This window comes from Pan paniscus, chromosome 12 (genome assembly GCF_029289425.2).
Source record: "Pan paniscus chromosome 12, NHGRI_mPanPan1-v2.0_pri, whole genome shotgun sequence".
Lineage (NCBI taxonomy): Eukaryota > Metazoa > Chordata > Mammalia > Primates > Hominidae > Pan > Pan paniscus.
In genome coordinates, this window is record NC_073261.2 from 24,957,237 (window position 1) to 24,972,708 (window position 15,472).

At 37.5% G+C, this 15,472-nt stretch overlaps 1 protein-coding gene across 2 annotated transcripts in view; it reads right to left on the reverse strand.

Annotated features, from left to right (window-relative positions):
• TMEM182 (transmembrane protein 182) overlaps window positions 1-15,467 on the reverse strand; it is a 79,803-nt gene extending 64,336 nt beyond the window's left edge. For both annotated transcript variants that reach the window (XM_057301255.2, XM_034953651.3), the window contains exon 1: window positions 15,370-15,467. The gene's annotated coding sequence lies outside the window, so the exon portion shown is untranslated. The remainder of the gene's footprint in view (window positions 1-15,369) is intronic.
• Window positions 15,468-15,472: the final 5 nt, after the last annotated feature.

A 15,472-nucleotide genomic window follows, 5' to 3' on the forward strand; every position in this document is an offset into this window, starting at 1 on the left:
AACAAAAATGTCAAAGGTAACAAAGTAACAATGCCCAACACTTAAGTAGCTCTCACACTGTCTCCAGCTCTGTTCTAAGTGCTTGATGTTTGTCAGCTCTTTTGCTCTCCACAATCATCCACTGCAATAAGCAACAGGATTGCTCTCATTTTATTGATGAGGAAATTGAGACAACTCTGAATCTCTTTATGGCAGGGCTTTTTGCCCTAAGCACTGTCTATGGACTAAATCCTGTCCCTCTAAAATTCGTATGTTGCCCTAATCACCGTGGGACTGTATTTGGAGACGGAACCTATAAGTGGGCAATTATGGTTAAATGAGATCAAAAGGGTGGGCTCTGATCTGGCGAGACTAGTATCCTCATAAGAAGAGGCTGGGCACAGTGGCTCACATCTGTCATCCCAGCACTTTGGGAAGCCAGGGTACGAGGATCTCTTGAGGCCAGGAGTTCAAGACCAGCTTGGGCAAGATAATGAAACCCCCATCTCTACAAAAAATTTAAAAATTAGCCAGGCATGGTGGCATGCACCTCTAGCCCTAGATAGTTAGGATGCTAAGGCAAGAGGATCGCTTGAGCCCTCAGGGGTTCAAGGTGACAGTGAGTTCCAGCCTGGGCAACAGAGTGAGACCCTGTCTCTAAAAAGAAAGAAAGAAAAAGGACATAATGATACAGGAGTTAAGAAGAAGTTATGTAGCAGATAGTGAGGGTAGGAAAGTCCCTGGTAAGGTTTTCCTTTTAATGAAAAGCAGCCCCAAAATCATTTTCTTTGCTAACAAAGAGTAGCCTGTAAAATCAAGCTGCAGACATAGAAGGGCAGGCTGGAAGCTTGCATGGAAGAAAGCCAGCAGCTGTGCCAATAGGAAAGGGCCACCTAGGACTATGCATGTTCAAAATGGCTGCTCCATCTTTCCTTCTCCTTTCCAACCACATTTGCAGTAGGCAGCAGATGACACAGCCCAGGCCAAGTGGAAAGCTCATTTGCCTAATAAGAAAAGGGTGGGGTGGCCAGCTTCCCCATGCACTATGTAAACGTCATACCTGGTCCAATCAATCTGTGTGCCCTATGTCAATCAGACACCGCCTCCTCAAGCCTGTCTATAAAATCTGGTGAACTCCGCAGTGGGCCGGAAGACCCACTCGGGCAACCCGCTCTCTCACGAGAGAGAGCTATTCTCCTTTCTCTTTCTTGTGCCTATTAAACCTCTGCTCCTAAACTCACTCCTTGTGTGTCCATGTCCTTAACTTTCTTGGCATGAGGCAATGAACCTTGGGTACTACCTCAGACAACAACGTGGCTTCAAAACCAGAGAAATCTCTCTCTGAGCATGCACAGTGAAGCAGCTAAATGAGGCCACAGCAAGAAGGCGGCTATATGCAACCCAGCAGGGCAGGCCTTACCAGAAACCAACCCTGCTTGCACCCTGATCTGGACTTCCAGCTTTCAGAACTATGAGAAAACGTCTGTTTTTAAGCCACCTAGTCTGTAGTATTTTGTTGTGGCAGTCCTAGTGGACTCATACAGCACTGTGAACACAGTGGGTGGGTAAAAAGGACAATCACACCTCACCCAGGTAGGGACAATAAAAAATACATGCAGAGGTTGCCAAACCACTGTTTCCAAACAGGTTGGAAACCACTGTTCTATGCAATCATCACAAAACTGATTTCTGCAGAGTCTGAGAGAGAATGAGCTGAAGTGACACTCATCCCAGTAGCAGACTCCAAATGTGTTCAAGTTCTTATTCATTCACCCATTGAATACCCGGAAAGACCTTCATAAGGTTTTGACTGTCTGACATTTGGAAGAATGCCCTATTATGGCCAATCAGGGAGATGGACAAAAGGAGGAAATAAAAGATGATTCTGGGAAGGTGTACGTTTGCTTTAAGGAAGACTCAGATGGCAGAATTTCCTTAGGACAGAAGCAACATCGGCAAAAAACAGGTATAGGAATAATGGTCCTACTTACAACCATGGGAGGCACATACAAGTTGTTCTATTTCAGTTTTCAAATCTCATACATTATACAATGATAAAGTTCTGGGAAGGTCTAGCAAAACTTCTATTATGCCACTTTTTTTTTAAACACTGAATTTTTAAAATTTGATAGCAGAAATGCTTAATCTGCTTTCACTAGCAGACCAATAAGCAGAAAGCAACTGCATCAGAGTTCAAACCAGAAAATGGAACATTGGGGAAGCGAAAGTGAATCTGTGCAAGTAGCATACTACTTAAGCAAAAAAATGCTTTTTTTTCATTATTGAGGTATTAGACAGCCATCTTTTCCTGCTTCATTTAAAAAAAATTATTTATTATAAATTAATTAATATGATCTCCAGATAGAAAACTGAAAAATATGCAAAGAAAGGAAACAAAGGGCAATCTCACCACCTAGATGAATCACCAGAAACATTTTGAAGTATGTTTTTCATTCCTTGTATTATTCATATAAACATACATCTAATTTTTTTTGTATAGGATGGAAGCAAATATTTATATTTTTTACATAAAAATTATAATTAATTTTGAAATTTTACAGAGGCAGTTTGTGTTTGAAACTTTATATTGTCATACAAAGGGAAAATGATCTTTTCTTGAACAGGATGAAATTAATTCCATGTGAAATATGTACAGGTATATATATTATAAATGCTCTTTTGTACATAATTATGTACTTTTATGATTCCAAATTGTTTCACAACAGATGATTGGTTCAAAGTTTTCTCTAAGGCACCTTTATTAAGATATAACTAATATACCATAAAATTATCCTGATCAAAGTACAGAAGTCAATGATTTTTAGTATATTTACAGAGTTTCGTGGCCATCACCATAATCTAATTTCAGAACATTTTCATCTTTCCCAGTAAGAAATTGCCTATTTGCAGTCACTCCTCATTCCCAATTCACCCTCAGCCCCCGGCAACCACTAATCTACCTTCTGTTTCTATGTATTTGCCTATTCCATGTATTTCATCTAAATGGAATATATAGAGGACACTCAATATGTGGTCTTTTATGATGAGCTTCTTTCAGTTAGCATAATATTTTCCCCAGTTCATTCATGTTGTAGAATGTGTCAATACTTCATTCCTTATTACTATCTAATATTTTACTGTTTTATATGCTACTAATATTATTAGAAATAATATTATATTTTTAAAGCTAAAGTGTTCTTCTTCTACTTTTTAGAAAATAGGTTCAGGATTTTACATTGTAAACCAAAGTGAGATAAGTAAGAATATAAAGTTTTAATTCTTGGAAATATGTCCAATTTTAGGGTACTAAATTTATCTCTTTAAAATGCATTTAAAATGCATAAATCCATTTATTGTGATAAATTCCTCCAGTAATCTTGGATCTGTGTCATACATTATTTATTTTAGAGTTATCCTTGAAATTGCAGACGTCTTGAAATTACATTCTTCTTTTCCAAAGCTCTAAGAGTGGTGGAGAATCAAAGCTTCGATAACTGGAGAAATAATTTAAGATCAATCTTAATGAAAGAGTAAAAAGAGGGCTGGGTTAGAATTAATGTAAATTTTTCTCAGATAATGTCATTTTTATGTTATCAGCTTAATTTGAGAACTCAGAATAAAAAAGAAAAGACAAAAGAGAAGAAGACGAGAAGAAAATACCCTTTTAACTTAGGAGGTCACAACACTTATAATAGTAATGCTTCTTCCTTGACATTGCTAATATCTTACATCAGGAAAACTGAGGTGAAATGCAATTAAGGACTCTGTTTTGTTTATTTTAGTCATAGTTAAATCCAGCCTAGACTAAAAAATAGAATTCAAGCAATTAACGAAAGATAACTTTAGTAAAGTGCCCAGCATAGCACCCACCACATAGCAGATAATCTATTAAAAAGTTATTTTGTGCCTTTTCTCATTCTAACCTGAGTATGTCTAAATTATCTTTAGACCAAAACATACGCTTTATCAAATTGACTTAGAATTATACATAGGACAGAGCAACAGGTTAGGAGCAGTAGGACCAATGACAGCAGCAGTGAGAGGGCCACTCACAGGACTAGATAGACCCAGAGCCAAGAGAACCAGCTGATCAAGGGCATTTCATTGCGGGGCAGATGAACTGTCTGTGGCAGACTATCGGTGTCCATGGATTTCCCATTTTCCTTGGCATTAGATTGGAGCTGCACTTCTGGATTTTGGTTGTTTGTGCCTACACGGAAAGTTACTCCCAATCCAAGGATTTCAAGAATGAATGGGGCTTATCCATCTCTCACTTTGCCTCTGAAGGCAACCTTGAAGATACGAGAGCTACGAAATGGAAGAGGCATGGGTCTCTAAGTCACCATAGGGAAAAAAGCTACCTGGGGGAGTTGCCTGACCTTCGTAGTGTTATATGAGCAAGAAAAAAAAAAAACAAAAACACTTTCTGTCTTAAATCACTGAGGTTTTAAGGGTTGATTTATAAAGGCAGCAGAGGAGCTAGCCTATTCTGACAAATGCATTTTCCATCTCAAAAGCTCTTGAAGATTCATATTATTCGAACAAAGAATAGTTACTGAAATGCCTAATAATGGCAGTGTCAGATATTTAAGATGTTTAAAACCACCAGAACTCTGTCACAGACAAATCTGTCTATACAAGACCCTCTGGACTCACTTAGAAGCCTATCTAGCTCTCTCTCATTTTTTTCCTTTAAAGATCCTGTTGTTTTTTTTTTTTTTTATTTTCCCATAGGCTCTACATTTCATGGTTACATGGCATCTCAACTAAACATGGGAAGACCACTTTTCTACCTACTATATACCTACCTAACTACTGTGCAGAGGCTCCTGTTGTCATGACCTCTGCCACCATATTCAACAATTTGGATGTCAGTATCATCCTGGACTAGACATGAGTTTAATATGCATGTTCCTTGCTCATTAATATTGAGATAGTGATCATGCCTATATTTAAAACAGTACTCAAAGGCATAGAATTAGTTGGGTCTGTATTATCTTCTACACCTGTCATAACTGAGACTATACAGATTATGACACTTTCCCTGGCAAAGACAATGTCCAAGGAGACTGGATAAACACACACCCTTACACTGAAGAACTAGCAGAAAGGAAGGACCAGCAGAAAGGAAGGACTCATCTCCAACTGAAAATATATATACATCTCACTATGTACTGTCCTATGCGTCATGTTAAGCTTTCAACAAAATACTACAGAATATACCAAAAAAAGGAAAAAATAAAAACAGTCCGAGTTTCACTCCCAGGGTGACAGTGTGAGGAGCTCCATGACCCACTCCCCAGTAGAACAAGTATAACTGATGAAAACCATTTAAGATATCCAATCATTTAAAGTCTAAGTAATTTGTCCTAAAGGCATAAAGCAAATTGTAAAACATTTGTTAAAGAAAATATTTTAAAATTCAGTAAGAACAGCAAGAGTCTGTGTTCTTCCCTCCATCAAAAAATATACAAAAATTAACACCAGGCATGGTGGCTCACACCTGTAATCTCAGCACTTTGGGAGGCCGAGACGGGCGAATCATAAGTTCAGGAGTTCGAGACCAGCCTGGCCAACATGGTGAAATCCCATCTCTACTAAAAATACAAAAATTAGCCGGGTGTGGTGGTGGCTGCCTGTAATCCCAGCTACTCGAGAGGCTGAGGCAAGAGAATTGCTTGAACCCGGGAGGGGTTCAGTGAGCCAAGATTGCGCCATTGCACTCCAGCCTGGGTGACAGAGCGAGACTCCATCTTGGAGAAAAAATAAATAAATAACTCAGAGGGGATCAGAGACCTAAATTTAAGTGCTAAAAGTATAAAACTCTTAGGAAAAATTACAAACAAATCTTCATTGTCATGGGTTAGGCAATGTTTCCTTAGATATCACAGCAAAAGCATAAGTAACAAAATATAGATAAACTGGACATTATCAAAATTAAAAACATTTGTGCATCAAAGGACATTGATATCAATAAAAGATAACTCACAAAACTGAAGAAAACATTTTGAAATTACATATCTGATAAGGGAATTGTATTTAGACCATATAAAGAACTCTTATAACTCAATAATTTAAAAAAAAATCACAATTAAAAAACAGGAAAATTATCTGCACTGGTATTTCTCCCAACAAGATATACAAATGGCCGATAAACACATGAGAAATGTTTAATATCACTAGCCACCAGAGAAATGTAAATCAAAACCATAGTGAGATACTACCTCACATCCACTAGAATGTGCTATAATCCAATTACAGAAAGTGAAAAGTAGTGGTGAAATGTGGAGAAATTAGAACTCTCATACACTGCTGGTGAGAGTGTAAATTGGTGTAGTCACTATGGAGAACAGTTTGAGTTTCTCCAAAGTTTAAACATAGAGGTACCATCAACCCACTAATTCTATGGCAAGAGAAATAAAAACATATGTTACCATCAAAACTTATACACAAATGTTCATAGCAGCATTATTCATAATATCCCAAAACTGGAACCAATCCCACCAACTGGAACCAATTCGCCATCAACTGACGAATATATAAATAAAATGTGGTATATCCATATAGTGGAATGTTACTGGGAATCCATGCTACTACCTGGATGAACCCTGAAATCATGCTGAAGGACCCAGTCACAAACTAATATCTATTGTATAATTCCATTTATATGAAATATACAGGACAGGTAAATATATAGAGAAAGAAAGTTCATTAGTTGTTGCCTAGGGCTGAGAGGACTGGAGGTTTGGAGGGTAATGACTAAAATATATAGGTATTTTGGGGGGCAGGGATTAAAACATTCTAAAATTGTGGTGATAGTTGCACAACTTCATAAATATATCAAAAGCCATTAAATTGTATGTGTTAAGTAGGTGAATCACATGGTATGTGAATTATATCTTAATAATGTTGGAAAGAGAGGGAGAGAATGATCTGAGAGACAAAGGAATTATTACAAGCAAACCCAGATATGACTCCTATGTTGAAGCTATCACACAATCACCTTAAAATAACTATAACTAATATGTTAAAGATTATAATGGAAAAGTTAAACAACATGCAAGACCAGATAGGTATCTTCAACAGAGAGATAAAAACTCTAAGAAAGATTCAAATGTAAATTCTAGATATTAAAACAAAGTAACAGAGATGAAGATTGTCTTTCACAGTTTTATCATCAGACTAAACACAGCCAAGGAAAGAATTGGTGAACGTAAACAGAGATCAATAGAAATTATCTAAATGAAAAAAAAGCATAAATAAAAAAGAGTGAGGGGACAAAGGAAAAAAAGAATACACTATCCAACATCTGTTGGGCAACAGCAAATGGTCTAACCAATGTGTTGCTAGAGTTCTAGAATTAGAAGATGGAGAAAATGGGAAAGAAGAAATATTTGAAGATACAATGGCTGAGAATATTCCTGAATTATAGATAGACATCAAATGACAGAGACAGGAAATGCAGAGAATACCAAGTAGGATTAATGCCCAAATAGAAAACAAACACATGTAAGCATCTCATATTCAACATGCTGAAAGTCAAAGACAAAAATAAAACCTTAAAGACAGTCAAAGGCAAAAAAGACAAATTGCTTTTGGAATAAGGGCAACAATTATAGTAGATTGCTCATAAGAAAACATATAAGGATGAAGACAACAAGCGAAATATTTTAAGGGCTAAAAGAAAAAATAAAACACTTGTCAATCTAGAATTCTGTACACTTCAAAACTGAAGGAGAAATCAAGCCTAGTTATATAACATAAACAAAGAGAGTTTATTGTCAGAAGATCTGCTCTACGAGAAACGCTAAAACAATTTCTTCAGAAAGAAAGAATATGATATAGGTCAGAGATCTGATTCTAAACAAAGTAATTAAAATTGTTCTTCCTCTTAATTCTTAAGATGGCAGCATAAATTACCGATTTTAAAACTTCTTTCTAATATATACATTTAATACTATAAATTTCCCTCTAAGCAGCACTTTTGTTGCATCTCACAAATTTTGATAAGTTACATTTTCATTTGTAGTTTGTTTCAAATATTTTCAAATTGTTCTTGAGGCTTCTTTAAGCTAGGTGCGATTTATAAGCGTATTGTTTAATATCCAGATATTTGAGTGTTTTCAAGCTATTTTCTGTTACTGATTTCTAGTTTAATTTCACTGCGATCTGAAAGTATAGTTTTTATTGTTTCTATTCTTTTAAACTTGTTAAAACGTTATTTTATGGCCTAGAATGTGGTCTTTGTGAACGTCAATTTGACCTTGAAACAAAGGGGTATTTTGCTGATGTTAAGTATTTCACAAATATCAATTAAACCCAGTTGTGAGATGGTATCTTATCTATAAATTACTGATAGAGAGGTGTTAAAGTCTGCAACTGTAATCGTGGATTTGTCTACATCTCTTTGAAATCTTATTAGTTTTTGCCTCAAGTACTTTGATGCTTTGCTGTTAGGTTCATACACAATAAGGTTGTTAGCTCTTCTTGGAGAATTGACCCTTTTATCATTATGCAGTACTCCTCTCTACACATGATTCTTTTATTGTTTTGAAATACATCTTGTCTGAAATTAATATGGCTACTCCAGTTTTCTTCTGATTAGTGTCAATATGATATAATTTTCCCTAGCCTTTTATTTTTAATATGTTTTATATGTAAAGTGGATTTTGGGTATACAACATATAGTTGCATCCTGTTTTTCAATCCACTCTGACAGTCTCTCTTTTAATTGGCATATATAGACCAATCACATTTAAAGTGATTATTCATATAGTGGAATGAATATCTACCATGTCTGTTACTGTTTTCTACTTGTTGCACTGTTCCTTGTTTCTTTAATCTTCCGCTCTTATCCAGCCTTCTCTGTTTTGTTTCTGTTCATTTGTTTGGTTTTGAGACAGGGTCTCACTGTGTTGCCCAGGCTGAGGTGCAGTCGGCAATTATAGCTCCCTGTGCCTCCCATTCCTGAGCTCGAATGATCCTCCCACCTCTGCCTCCCGAGTAGCTGGGACTACAGGCATGTGCCACTATGCCTGGCTCTTCTCTGGTTTTAATGGGAGCATTTTATAATTTTACTTTCTCTCTTTTCTTTCCATATAAATTATATTTATTTTTCAAAATATTTTGTGGTTGCCCTAGAGTTTGCAATATACATTTACAACTAATTTAAGACTAGTTTCAAATAACATACTGACTTGCAGGTACTTTGATATCTTATAACTTTGTATTTCGAAATGCTCCCTCATTCCCTGATAAGATTGCTGTGATTCATTACATTTATCTTCATACTATAATCACTTGGTACACTGTTACATTATTACTTTGAACAAACCATTATCTTTTAGATCAATTAATAATAAGAAAAATAAAAGATCTTATTTTCATGGATTCCTTTTCCGACACTGTTCACTAATTTATGTAGTTTCAAGTTTCTGACCTATTTTCCTTCTCTCTGAAAAACTTCTTTTAACATTTTTTGAAAGGCATGGCTAATGGAAATGAATTTCATCAGCTTTTTTTTAACCTGAGAAAATTTTTATTTTTCCTTCACTCTTGCAGGATAATTTTTCTGGATATAAAATTATTCTAGGTTGGTGGATTTTTTCTACTAACACTTTTAATATCTCACCACTTGCTTGTATGTTTGCTGATGAAAAAACAGTTGTATTTTCTATCCTGGCTCCTCTATAAGTAAGATGTTTGTATTCTCTGGCTTATTTCAAGATTTTCTCTGTTTTCAGTTTTCTGTGTTTTGGATATGCTATACCTCAGAGTAGATTTTTTGGTATTTATCCTGTTTGGTGTTGTCTAAGCTACCTATACATGTGGTTTGGTGTCTGTCTTTAAATTTGGAAAATTCTAGTCCATTATTTATTTCAAGTAATTGTTCTTTCTTATCCTTTTGATATTCCAAAAGAATACCAAAGGGTATCTTACACCTTTCCCTTTTGCTATAGGATACCAAATGGTATCTTATACCTCTTGAAATTATCTCACAATTCATTAATATTCAATTCTTTTGAATTTTTATTATTTTTTTTCTTTGCTTTTCAGTTTAGGAATTTTCTATTGACCTAACTTCAAGCTCAATGATTGTTTCCCTGGTTGTATCCAATCTACTGATGAGTCCATCAAAAGCAATTTTCATTTCTGTTACAGTGTTCTTGATTTCTATAATTTTCTTTTGATTCTTTAAGTTTTCATCTCTCTGCTTACATTATCCCTCTGTTCTTGCATGTTGCTTACTTTTCCATTAAAGCCCTTAACATAATAGGCATAGTTATTTTAAATTCCATGTCTAATAATTCCAAGACCTGTGTCATATCTGAGTCTAGTTCTAATGCTTGCTTTGTCTCTTCAGATTGTTTTCTCTTGTCTTTTAGCACACATCGTAAACATTTTGTTGTTGAAAGCCAGACATAATGTCTTGAGTCATAGGATCTCAGGTAACCAGGCTTTTTGTTTGAGGTTTCATGTTAATCTGGCTAGGAGCTAGGCTGTGTTAAATATTTTCACAGCTGGAGGTTCCAAGGGCTTCAGTTGCCTCTAATTCCTTGTTTTGTGTTTTCTCCCCTCTTGCCTTTGGGTTTCCCTAGAAACTTCTTAATCAGTCTGTGTCTTGCATCTCGATTGTAATTCACTGTTATTATACTGGAACCTTGTTAATATTTTTGTAAGGTGTTGGGTAGGGGAAAGGTTCTATAATCTTATGATTAAATTTCAATGTTTTAGTGGGCTTAAGTGTCTGGGGTTTAACCTTTAAAAACATTTTTAGCTTTTTTTCTTCCCTCATATGAAACAAAGACAGAGGAGACTTCAGTTATCAAGTTTCCCTTTTCCACGTAACGTAAGATTCTGGCTAGGAGTTTCCCTTACATGGTTCACCTTTGTTATACAGAATGCTCTCGGTGTATTTCAATATGGTTAGGTTTCCCCTGGATGAATTTTTAAATGCTTGTTTTTCTTTTCCTTCCGCTGGGAACCTGACGGAATTTTTCTCAGATCTTCAAATAAGAACCTGGTGGATCTTCTGTAGGTAACGTCCATTAAATCGTGGGGGTATCCCTAAAACTAACTCTCCAAGAGTTTCTAAATCTCATGCCCGCCACATTTAGGTCAAGTAATTCATCAAAATTACCCCTGAAGTCATCCTACTAGTTACTAGTCCCAGCAGCTTCTGCTCCCAGTAAGCTGATCTTGACTGTAATTCTAATTCTAGTCTGTCTCTCCAGATTTCCAGGCAATGGCTTGCCCTGTGATCCCCAGTTCTCTTAGGTATCTATGAAAAGTTGTTGGTTTTCAGTTTATCTATCTTTTTATGTGTGTTTGTTTTAATAATGGGAGTGGCAACTTCCCAAGCTCTTTATATGTTGGCACAGATACCAGAAGCCCTCTACAATTTTTATATGAAAGGAATCATACAGCATGTGTTCCTTTTCAGCTGGCTTCTTCACTCAGCATAATTATGTTGAGATTCATCCATGTTGTTATAGAAATTGAGAGTTCATTGTTTTTATTGCTAAATTATACTGAATTGTATGGCTATACCACAATTGCTTATCCATTCACCTGTCGATGGATATTTGGATTTTCCATTGTGGGGTTATTACAAATAAGACTTGTATGGATATCTGTGTACAACACCTTGTTTACATATATGTTCCCATATCTTTTGGGTAAATATCTCAGAGTGTTGGGTCACAGGGTAGGTGTGTGTTTAACTTTGAACTTTTTAAGACATTCCTAAGCTCTTTTTAAAAATAATTATGCTATTGCACATTTCCACCAGCATTATTGGCCCAGGTATTAGTCCATTCTCACACTGCTTATAAAGACATACCCAAGACTGGGTAATTTTTAAAGAAAAGAGGTTTAATGGACTCACGGTTCAGCATGTCTGAGGAGGCCTCAGGAAACTTACAATCATGGTGGAAGGGGAAGCAAACATGTCCTTCTTTACAGGGTATAGCAGCAAGGAGAAGTACTGAGCAAGAGGGGGAAAAGCCCCTTATAAAACCATCAGTTCTCTTGAGAACTCACTCACTATCACGAGAACAGCATGGAGGTAACCACCTCCATGATTCAATTATGTCCCACTTGGTCCCCCCCACAACACATGGGGATTAAGGGAACTGCCGTTCAAGATGAGATTTGCATGGGAACACAAAGCCAAAACATATCAGTTCATATTCCCACCAATTCTTGCTACAGTATTTTACTCATTAACAAATCAAATGACACAGAGTTACATGCAGTACACCATAAATGAGAATGGTTATCTTAATAATATCTAGTCTCCCAGTTCACAATCACGTTATATTTCTTCATTTATTTTGAAATTTTTCCCTATTTCTGAGCAATATTTTTCAGTGTACAGGTCTCTCTTGGGTCTTTGATTTTATCTCACCCCATTCACCCCATGTAAGAACTAAGTTAGCCTACTACAATTTCATGAATGCCAGCAGAAGACATAGGATGACTGGATCAGAGACAAAGGATTTTATCACTCATGACACAGCGAGCAGCATAAACATCAGCATATTTGCATGAGTTTTCCATGCCTCTACATCCCGTGGAGGTTGTATTAGTCCATTCTTGCGTTGCTATAAGGAAATACCTGAGACTGGGTAATTTATAAAGAAAAGAGGTTTAATTGGCTCACAGTTCCACAGACTGTACAGGAAGCATGGTGGCATCTGCTTGGCTTCTGGAGAGACCTCAGAAAACTTACAATCATGGTGGAAGCAAAGGAGGAGCTAGGCATCTCACATGGCAGGAGCAGGAGCAAGAGAGAGTGAAGGGGAGGTGCTGCACACTTTTAAACAACCAGATCTCACAAGAACTCCCTTACTAACTCACTATCATGAGAACAGCACCAAGAGGATGGGGCTAAACCATTCGTGAGAAACCACTCCCATGATCCAATAACCTCCCACCAGGCCCCACCTCCAACACTGGGGACTACAATTCGACATGAGGTTTCTTGGGGACACAGATCCAAACCATGTCAGCAGTGGACCCATATGAATGCTATACATCAGAATTGAGGAACATTGAGCTTGGGGTATTCATCATTGGTAGGCTTTCTGTTTATTTCATTCCCAGGGATGCTATAATCAATTAGCCATAGTCGAAGATCCCTGCAGGTCAAGGCATTCTGGTGACTGGTACACTCCTGCTGACCTTAAAAGTAAATGTGTCCACCTTGTCTTTTGAGTTTAAGTGCTATGACCTGGCCTCTGATAATCTGGAAATCTTTTCCTCATATAATCAGAGAGCTTATCTTAAAGGTGGTATCCTCCATGGCTATACCTGGCCTACAAAAGAGAGCAATCGCAAATCTTTTCAAAACTGCAAGTGCATCTCTCACTAATACATTCCTCAGTGCCTTAGTGCGGGAAGTGTCGTCTTGGCCTCTTCATGGAATATATTTGAGTATTAGGCTTGCAAGTCATACATAATAAATCCACTCTGACATTGTCGTTTTTCCAAAACTTTTGGAGTCCTTTATCCACATTTTGCCAGGAAAACTCTGGCATCTGAACATCATTAAATGTAGGCCATCTTTGAGTCTAAATTTCAACCAACTGAGTAAACTACTAGAGCTGCCTCCAGCTGCACAAGCTAACATATTACATCGGTATATGTTGCAAATGCACCTATACTAGTGAATTCTGCCTAATTTAGTGTTATATTTTTCCCTTTTTTTGTCTGACACCCTTAGAAATCTCTCCCCCAGGTTTCTAAAGTTTACACTGATTATATATTAGCAGAGACTTCCAAATCTTTTATTTTATTATTATTATTTTTACACAGAGTCTCCCTCTGTTGCCAGGCTGGAGTGCAGTGGGGCAATCTCAGCTCACTGCAACCTCTGCCTCCCGGGTTCAAGCTCTCCTGCCTCAGCCTCCCAAGTAGCTGGGACTACAGGCGCGCACCACCACGCCCAGCTAAATTTTTTGTATTTTTAGTAGAGACAGGGTTTCACCATGTTGGCCAGGATAGTCTCGATCTCTTGACCTTGTGATCTGCCCACCTTGGCTTCCCAAAGTCCTGGGATTACAGGTGTGAGCCACCGCGCCTGGCCGCGACTTCCAATTCTTTTGGTGTGTATGAGATGTCCTCCTAGGTTATAATGTATACCTGTCACCAGAGCATGCTAAAATTTCACCCTAGCTATGTATTTAGTAGCCACAGTGAGTGGTTTTAATGGGTTAACATGAGCAGCCCTTTCAAGGCGCCTTTCCCAGATGAGTTACTCACAAAATTTCAAGCACAAAAAGACTAGTTTCCTCAGCTATAGGAGAGCAAACTAGTTCTCCTGCAAAGGAGTCTCAGAATAACTTGAGGGTTCACGATTGACAGTTTCACCTGGATTCAATTATACGTCTTAATTCTAAGTATCAGTATTCCACTTCTCCCTATTCAGTGCCACCTCCCATGAGAAACTTTGCAACACTGAATTTAACAGATCTCAGAATTTAGCAACCTACACAAGTAAATTGAGATTTTGAGCAAAATCTCAGTAAAATGTCAGAGTCTTCTTGATCCCACAGTGAAAGAGGAATAAATAACAAGTTCTAAAGAAAAGAGGGGCTAGTCACTATTGTTAACATTTATTACTTACCATGTGTCATGGGCTTTGCTAAGTAATTTAAAGGCATCTTTTGGTGTCATGCACTCACTTAATTCCTTTCACTGCACTCAGAATAAACCCCAAATCTCTGTTATGGCCTTCTGGGTCCTAAATGGTCTGCACTCCTGCTGACCTCTCAGTTTGATGAGGAAGTTTCAGCCACACATTATCTTCTTTCCACTCTTCTCAGCTTACATGTCACCTCCTCCAAACTGCTTTTCTAAAGTAGCTCACTCCCCACCTCATTACTTTCCACATCAAGACCGTGCTTCTTTATATTATCACCATATTATTTTACTTATTTTATGCTTTTTCATTGCATGTTTAGTATTTTTATTTATGTTTATTTACTGCGTGCTTATTATTTTTACTCCATGAGACTGTAATCTCAACTCAGGCATAGACCATCTATGGTTTGTTCACATTGCACTGCACCAGAAAGGATCTTAAGAAGCATGTGTAGAATTCTCACACCTCTAGAAGTTGGACTACATTATTTCCTACTGCTTTTTAAATAGGCAAACGAAAGCTTGGAGAGCCTCGTTAACGTATCCTAGGTCTGTCACAACCAACTGGTGGCCAGGGTCTGTGGATCTTCAAGCTGGAGTTGGTCACCTCCTAGCATAACTCCATAGGAGGAAGTGAAGCTCAATACAATTCCCTCCTGTCCTCCAACGATAGGGGCAGCAGGGTCTGTACCCAGAGGAAACAAAGAGCATCATCATTATCATCACAAACTGGTGTGTGCTTACCGTATTGACGATGTGCCCAGTCCCCACCTCGCCTGAGACCAGAACTCCCAGCCAGCACCGGCCACGTACCCGCGGAGCTGCCAGGTAGCACCCGCCCCCTCTC